The sequence below is a fragment of the Helianthus annuus genome, chromosome 12, assembly GCF_002127325.2.
Source record: "Helianthus annuus cultivar XRQ/B chromosome 12, HanXRQr2.0-SUNRISE, whole genome shotgun sequence".
NCBI classification, from domain to species: domain Eukaryota; kingdom Viridiplantae; phylum Streptophyta; class Magnoliopsida; order Asterales; family Asteraceae; genus Helianthus; species Helianthus annuus.
The window spans coordinates 88,822,488-88,832,022 of record NC_035444.2 but is presented as its reverse complement, the minus strand read 5'-3'; positions in this window follow the sequence as shown (position 1 = coordinate 88,832,022).

The following is a 9,535-nucleotide window of genomic DNA, read 5'->3' as shown; positions in this document are numbered from 1 at the left end:
TGGGGGGATACAAGTCAGATCCTACGGGGTACTAGGGGACGCTCTTATTCAACTAGATTATGCAAAGAAGAAAGTCATGTTCGTGAATTTTCGGAACCGAGAACATTCAATGAAGATTGATGACAGTTCCGCTCAGTGGAGGGAATTGGTGAACATTTGACGACAGTTTCTTTGAAGTGGAAAGAATCTGTTAAGGTTTAGAGATTTTACCAAAGAAATGGGGGGATAAAATTTTCATTTATTGAATTTCTTCGGTAAATTTCTAAACGCAATCACAGGTGGTAGAGTTTGTGATTTTCTGGTGATACAAGCGGTTCGGAGTGGAATGTTTTGCACAGACACATATTTGAGGATTTTATTTAATTCTCCAGCCAGCGTGAAGGGTTTTGCACGGAAACATACAGGTATCTAAAGTCGACAGTAGTGTCAAAGCGCTGTTTACTGAAGACCTGGGGAATCTTTATGGAAGTTGATAGTTCAAGGCTGAAGACCTGCAGGATTCGGTTTTGGGTTTGATGTTTCTTTGGGATTTTACAGGGATCTGGGGGTAACTCAATTCGTTGAGTTTGCAAACGATGTACTTGGTCAAGCTGACTTCCTGGGTACTGATGCTGAAGATCCGTAGTGCATTACGTGGTCAACTTCACAAAGGCGAGACAATGAGATCTGGATGTAGTTCAACTAAGCGTGCCGTTTGGTTGAGCTTGCAAGGGATACACTTGGTCTAGCTGACTTTCCTGAGTGTTGATGCTGAAGATTAAAGTGCATTACTTGGTCGATTCCACAAAGACGGTTTACAGAAGACAGTTCACCAGAAATCTCTATCAATGTAGTATGCTTGAAGATCAAGACTTGATGCAGGTTTTTTTAAAGAATGGAACCCTTATCAAATGCCGGTTGGAGTATTGGAAGATCAGTGGAAGATCGGTCAATTGAGTCTTTTGAGGAAATTGCACAACACCCAACACGGATACGCGTACTTTGAGGGGGAAATATTATACCAGGAGCATCAAGATACTACTTACCTGGATCATCGGTCAAGGGGGAATTTGTTAACACAGAGAAGATGAATACTTGACTGAAGATCGATTGCAGTTGCATGTTCAGCATTCGACAGCAACGGACAAGGGGGAATTTGTTGATGCAGATTTTGTGTCCGATGCTTGTCGAATAGATTAGTTATTATTTTACGCTGAATTTGTAATAGTTAGTGAAACGGTCTATCGAACGTGTATAGAACCGCTCGTTTGAAGTGGTCAAACGAGAGGGTTATTCGTTTGACCGTGTGTGTTTGCAAGACAAATTATGGTTGTATAATGTTTGGCGTCGAAGGATAAGGCATCGAAGGATTGTGTATCCTTCGATGAGCTCGAAAGATATCCATCGAAGGATGAAGATGGACCTCGAAGGATATGTCATCCTTCGAGGTATATGTGTATCTTTCGAAGACTGTCTGATCGATAGATGATGTTTCGATCAGACTGTCTGATCCTTCGACCATGCAACCTGTGTTGAGTATAAATACCAACACTTGGTCATTTGCAACACAAGAGAGTTAGAGGAGGTTTGGTACCTCACCGGGAGAAATCACCACTTGATTTCTCCCTGGATGTATACTTCTTTGGTATTAGTTCGGTTATCATGTAATCGGGCCGACTTGTAATGTTTTACTACCGGATTAATACAAAGTTTGTTTGTTTATCATCTCTATCTTCTTCCATCTATGAACATAATAATGAAAATCACGGATTGGATCCCGAAACCCGGACCTACACTTTTTACGTTTTACGAAAAACTTACGAAAAAGTTTACGTAAAACTTACGAAAAAAATTTACGAATAACTTACGAAAAAGTTTACGTAAAACTTACGAAAAACTTTTTACATTTTACGTTTTACGTAAAACTTACGAAAAAATTTACGTAACACTTTTTACGCTTCACGTTTTTACGTTTTACGATAAAAAGTTTACGGTTTACGTTAACAAGTTTACGGTTTAATTTTTTTTTACAAAAACGTTTTTACGCAAAACCGAACGCAACAGAAAATCGCCGTTTTTTTACGTTATTTTTTTTACGTTTTAACGCGCCGTTTTTTTACGTTTTACGTAAAACTTTTTACGTTTTACGACTAACGTAAAACTTTTTACGTGTTGCGTAAACCTTTTAACATTATACGAAAAACCTTTTACGTTTTACGTAAAACCTTTTACGTTTTACGTAAAACCTTTTACGTTTTACGTAAAACCTTTTACGTTTTACGTAAAACCTTTTACGTTTTACGCGGCGGTTTTTTACGTTAACGGTTTTTTTACGTTAACGGTTTTTATGTTAACGGTTTTTTACGTTAACGTTTTTTTCGTTTTAGTAAAAAAAAAATTACGTTTTTTACGTTTACCTAAAACTTTTTACGTTTTACGTTTAAAAAGTTTACGGTTGACGTAAAAAAGTTTACGGTTTAATTTTTTTTTACAAAAACTTTTTTACGCAAAAACGAACGCACCCAGAAGTCGCAAACTCGGTGAAGCGTCTCAGATATATTGTTATCATCATCGACGCCTAGATTTAAAAAAAACCCCAACAAACAAAAATCAAAAGAACGACTGGATTCTAGAAAAAAACAAAGTTTTGGCTCAGATTTTCCGATAATCAGAGGCTGCAAAAATGGGGTTGCAGGTTCAAAAACCTACCCTCAGCGTCCTTGCCACGCCATTGTCAGTTTTTTCACACCCTGGCTTTGCGGAAGCGTGGTTAATTTGGTGTGACTTCTTAATACCATAGCTTAATCATAACAAAGCTATATGAATTAAAACATGCAAGAATCATCCATTAAGTTTTAAAAACCAAATACAGTACCATTGTTTTAAAACGGGATCACGCCCTAACAACCATAACCTTGTTCAACAAACATTACAACTTAAACATAACATAAACACAGTTTAAGGACTGTGACTTGTCCAGGAAAGAGTCACATTCCCTAAACCCCGGATGACCTTGGAAACTAGTGCAGCGGGAAAACGTGCCATACCATGCCAGATCTTTTAATTCCCTGAAATACATGTAAGTTGAAAAATCAACAATAATGTTGAGCGAGTTCATGTGTAAGTGAGTAAATAAACCTTTGTATTTATCAAAAATCCTGGTATGTAGCAAATAAGGAAAAAGAGATCACCAATGATTTGCAAGGCCATTGATATGTGTGAAGTGCAAGTAGGAAGACTCAAACCTAGCGGATTTTGTGTTGGGCACAAAGTCACCCTGAGGTCCGTTATGCTGGGCCTGGGGCTGGGCTCGCTACACCCAGATAGATCTACCGCTACTGTCCCTCGGTCCTACAATGAGGATTAATGGCCTCAAGTTGCGCCTACCCACTCACATGATCTAAGTAGTAACCCTCCTTACGCTAACCATACCATGTGTAAAAGTACTCGTAATCATAGTAACATGTATTTCACCCCCGCAGTTTAGAAAACTGAAAACAGTTAAGAGAAAAGGGGGACATGAACTCACAGTCAGTGCGTCTCTACCAAGTACTCCGAATGTCAGCTGTGCGACGACCTACATGTACTAACTCTATTAGACGGATAGCCGTGCCTTAGCTTTATAGTTTAGGTTTTTGGGAAATAGTTAGACAACTATTTCGTGTTTATATTTTGCATGTACTTGGTAGTTAATCTCCTTCCCAAGGATGGGGGATTTAATACATGTACGTTCAATTTATAATATTAAGTCTCACTTAATATATTTTCGTTTCTAATTCCAAATATAAATATTTTTCTGAAAAATATTATATTTCCATTTCACATAATTTTTCCCCAAAAATAATACGTTGATAAAATATTCGTTCATAATCATTTCCGTATAATGCGTAAGTTACGTTTTAGTAATCGTGTGGTAATAATAATTACCGTTGTAACTTATATGTTTATCGTGAAAGCGTTCGTATTATTTTGGATTCGTCAACGTTTGCAAATATTATTTTTACTCTAAAAATAATATTTGTATATTTTCACAAAATAATCATAAACAGTGTTGTGAAAAATTATATTTACCAAATATATATTTTTCACGTTTAGTTTTGTGAAAATCCCACCTCCGAATATTTGTAAATAAAGTCATGGCGAAATATATTTTGAAAACATATCAAAAATAATTCTAACACTTGTAAATAATTCTAAGTGTTATGTTTTTAGAAAAATTTCGCCAGAGTTTCTCCTGTAACTGGAGGTGGCCACGCTTTCAAGCGTATCATTTTCTTTTACAAAAATCATTTCAACAACTTCTTGATTCAACCAAACAATTTCCGACACATCAAACTAGTCGACAAGTATGTAAATCGCATGATCACATGAACTTGTAGTTTTTCCGAAAGCTATAGTGTAGATCCCGTTATATTTTGTGGATCTTTGTATAAAATAGTTTAATCTCGTAAAAACCTCGTTTTTAGAATAAATCCATCTTTACAACTTCCCGTCATCTTTTACAAAGATCGTTATTTTGTCGAAACTTTTCATTTCACAAGTGTTTATATACTTGTGGTTTGTAAAAATCATGTTTGTTAGTGTGTTATCCGACTTTTAGAAAACATGATTTTCTCGACACTTGGTCCTTTGAAAATACCACTTGCAGATACGTAGATCCGCTAGTTTTAAACACTATTTTACAAGTAAAAATACTTTTACACAAGTTCATGTTTCTCGTGTGGTAGAGTTTCACCTTTTAACCCTTGTACCGTCCGAAACAAGCTTATGTCAAGATCCATGATCTTAACCAAACCGGGTTAAATGGTGATCCGAGCTACCACAACGTAGATCGGGCTTAAATATTCACAACTTTCAAATACTACAACTTTTACACAACTATTATGCTTTTAACCAACAAGATTCATGTTTTTTTAGTAGACTTTAAAGCTTCAAAATGCAAGTTTCCGAGTTTTAACCGTTACAAATCTTATTAACCACCTTAGATTAGTTCGAGAGAGTGTTTTAAGTGTTATACCTCTAGCTCGAGGCTAGGGAAGAATCTATGCGAAGAAGTGGTGGATAAAAGCAAGATAACGAGGTCCTTCGCCTTCCGTTAGCTCCAAGACTCCTTATGCGTGACCCTTGAAGCTTGTATAACCTTGGAATGAGAGGATGGAACTCGAAAACGGATGTAGAAGGGGAGGGGGGTTCGGCCGAGAGGTTCGGCCGAGAGTTGTGGGGAGCAAGAGGGAGTGAGTTTGTGGTGAAGTGTGGAATGATTAATCTTGTGTGCTAACCTAGGTTACTTATAGACAATTACAAGTTCTTGATCCATTGGATCATATGTAGGTTAGATATCCAACATCTCTAATTATAATAATCAAATTTGTACCATGGGTGTCCCCTCTTAGTTGGGACGGTTAGGATGGGGGGGGGTTTCCTAGTTCAATTCCAACTAGATGTTAAGTATTAGTTAGGTTAAACCAAGTTAGTTTTAGGGGTTAACTTGGTTAGTGGTGTGATGTGCTATAATGCGGGTGTTAGGGTATTCAGGGACCCTAACTGGCTCAGAAAAAGACCAATATTGTTAATGTCAATATTTTTATGTTCCGGGTAAAGTCCGGTTGTTCGGTTGGATGGTAATCCGTTAAAGTGCTTAAATAAGCTTTTAAGTGTCGTAAATAACATTTTTAGTGACACAACTTATTCTCCAAAGTGTCAGGAATATTTTCCTCATGTTTTGGCCCTTTATTAGTTAGCCAGAAGCTGGTATGTAAATTAAAGTGCTGTGTCTTGTGCTTAGAGTACGTTTTAGGCACATCCAGTCATTATATCTTATTCCTAGAGACGCAGTTCTACAACCCTTGTATCCCTACACTCACTATGGGTGTAGTAAAATATTTCTGGCTCATACAGGCCTTAGAGGCAGTGTCTGCCTGATGCTGGCTTTATCAGCATGTTCAATAGGTTATCCGTTCTAATGCTACTGTGCTTTTGTGCATCATGTTTGTCACTAAGGTTCAGCATGTAAAATAATGTAGTGACGGTATGTAAAGTATGATGCAGATATGTTCAAGTAATAAAGTCAAGTAGCAGTTCATCAGCAATTTCAGTTAAGCACAGTAATCAGGCAGTAATTGATAATTAATTAAATCGTACGGATACCTGGTTTAGTGAGGGTTGTCACATTCTCCCCCCGTTAGAAAAATTTCGTCCCGAAATTTTAAGTTCTGCTTGTAGAAGCAGGGTTCTCAGGAAATAGGTGGGGGTATTTCTCTTTCATTCGGTCCTCACGCTCCCAGGTAAATTCAGGACCATGTCGAGCATTCCAACGAACTTTGACGAGCTTGACACTGCTCCGGCGGGTCTTGTTTACTTTCCAATCCGTGACCTCAACAGGTTCTTCAACGAAATGGAGCGTGTCGTCAACATGAATTTCGTCGGTGGGAATGGCAACGGTAACTTGTGTTGGACTCTTCTTCAGATTGGATACATGGAATGTATCGTGAACACCATTTAGTTCAGCAGGTAGGTCCAACTTGTATGCTACGGTCCCAATTCTTTCCAAAATCTTGAACGGTCCAATATACCTCGGATTCAACTTCCCACGTTTCCCAAAGCGTGCCACACCCTTCCAGGGTGATACCTTCAACAAAACCATATCACCAACCTCAAACTCTAGAGGTTTCCTGCTTCGATCCGCGTAGGCTTTCAGCCGGTCACGAGCCGCACTGATGCGATCTCGTATCTGTGCAATCTTATCAGTGGTTTCCTGGACTACATCAGGACCAACCAACTGTCTATCACCTGCGTCAGACCAACAGAGCGGTGATCTGCATTTGCGCCCATATAAAGCTTCGAATGGCGCGGCACCAATACTGGTGTGGTAGCTGTTGTTGTATGAAAACTCAACCAGAGGCAAATGTTTATCCCAGCTACCGCCCAAATCCATCACACATGCTCTCAGCATGTCTTCTAGCGTCTGTATCGTCCGCTCACGTTGGCCGTCGGTCTGCGGGTGAAAAGCAGTGCTCAGATTCAACTTTGAGCCAAAAGCTTCCTGGAAGGATTGCCATATCCTTGATACGAACCTTCCGTCTCTATCGGAGATGATTGAGAGAGGTACTCCATGGCGTGTAACAATCTCTCTTATGTAAATTTCGGCCAGTTTGCTCGTATTATCCTTCTCGCGGATAGGTAAGAAGTGTGCTGACTTCGTTAAGCGATCCACTATTACCCAAATAGTGTCATGGCCTCTTGGTGTTCTTGGCAACTTCGTAACAAAATCCATAGAGATTTGTTCCCATTTCCACTTGGGAATCTCTGGTTGCCGCAGAAGTCCCGAAGGCTTCTGGTATTCCGCCTTAACCTTGGCGCATGTTAAACATTTGCTCACATAAATAGCAACATCGCCTTTCATCCTAGGCCACCAATAGTAATCTTTAAGATCCTGGTACATCTTATCCGCTCCAGGATGGATAGAGTACCGCGACTTGTGAGCTTCATCGAAAATAACCTTCCTTAAACCACCAAACAGAGGAACCCAAATCCTTTTCTCAAAACACAACGTTCCTTCCCTGTTTGGTACCAATAACTTCTCCATCCCACGGAGATATTCTTCTTCAAGGTTTCTTTCTTTGAGAGCTTCCTTCTGCGCGGCACGAATGCGCAGAGGAAAGTCGGTTCGAATAACCATCTCCAAAGCCCTAACCCTTATGGGCTTGATCCTCTCTTTTCGACTTAGGGCATCGGCGACCACATTCGCCTTCCCTGGATGATACTTTATCTCGCAGTCGTAGTCATTCAACAGCTCTACCCATCGTCTTTGCCTCATATTCAACTCCTTCTGGTTGAATATGTGCTGGAGGCTCTTGTGATCTGTGAAGATTGTGCACTTCGTACCATAAAGGTAGTGTCTCCAGATCTTTAATGCAAAAATTACGGCGCCTAGCTCCAAATCATGTGTGGTATAGTTCTTTTCATGTACCTTCAGTTGGCGTGACGCGTAGGCAATAACCTTTTGGCGTTGCATCAACACACAACCCAATCCTTGACGCGATGCGTCGCAGTATACCACGAAATCATCAGTACCTTCCGGTAGTGCTAAGATTGGCGCGTTGCAGAGCTTATCTTTCAATACCTGAAATGCTTCTCCTTGTTTGATTCCCCAATCAAACTTCTTGTCTTTCTGCGTGAGGAGCGTCAATGGTTGAGCGATCTTTGAAAAATTCTCAATGAATCTTCGGTAATAGCCAGCCAAACCCAATAATTGCCGAATCTCGGTTGGCGTCTTTGGCGTTTCCCAATCCTTGATCGCCTCGATCTTGGTGGGATCCACGTGGATTCCATCTCCATTCACCACGTGCCCAAGGAATTGCACTTCTCTTAGCCAAAACTCACACTTAGAGAACTTGGCGTACAACTGTTCCTTCTTTAGCAGCTCCAGAATGGCTCTTAAGTGCTGCTCGTGCTCAGCCTTCGTCTTTGAATAGATCAAAATATCATCGATGAATACAATCACGAACTTATCCAAGTACGGCTTACAAACTCGGTTCATCAAATCCATGAACACTGCAGGTGCGTTTGTCAAACCAAACGGCATAACGAGAAACTCGTAGTGTCCATATCGAGTTCTAAAGGCTGTCTTCGGGATACTCTCCTCCTGTATCCGTAGCTGATGGTATCCAGATCGAAGATCGATCTTTGAATAAAAGCTTGAACCTTGTAGTTGGTCAAACAGATCATCGATTCTTGGCAGGGGATACCTATTCTTGATCGTCAGCTTGTTCAACTCTCTGTAGTCAATGCACATACGGAAACTACCGTCCTTCTTCTTGACGAACAAAACTGGAGCTCCCCAAGGCGAGAAGCTCGGTCGGATAAATCCCTTGTCTAACAACTCTTGAAGTTGTGTCGACAGTTCCTGCATTTCAGACGGAGCAAGTCTGTAAGGTGCCTTAGCCACAGGCGCGGCGCCTGGAACTAAGTCAATGCGGAACTCCACTTGCCTTTGAGGCGGCAAGCCAGGCAAATCTTCTGGGAAGACTTCTGGGTACTCCCTCACGACAGGGATGTCTTCGATCTTCGGTTCTTCAGCTTTCTTATCCACAATGTGTGCCAGGAAAGCAACACATCCTTTCTGCAAACACTTTCTTGCTTTCAGACAGCTAATAATCCTCAACGGCGTCTCACGCTTCTCTCCGTGAACAACAATGGTCTCACCATCTTCGGTCGGGATACGAACGACCTTCTCATGACAAACTATCTCGGCCTTGTTACTCGATAACCATTCCATTCCTACCACCACGTCGAAGCTTCCCAACTGGACTGGTAGTAGATCTAGAGCGAACTCACGTTCTCCCAATTCGATTACGCAGCCTCGAATCACTTCATTAGCTTCTACTAACTTCCCATTCGCTAATTCGATCGAGTACGGAGTATCTAACTTACTAGCGGCTAAACCAAGCATATTCTTAAATTATAACGATACGAAGCTATAATCGGCGCCAGTATCAAATAAAACGGATGCATAGCGTTGGTTTACAGGGAACGTACCAGTGACAACATTGGGATC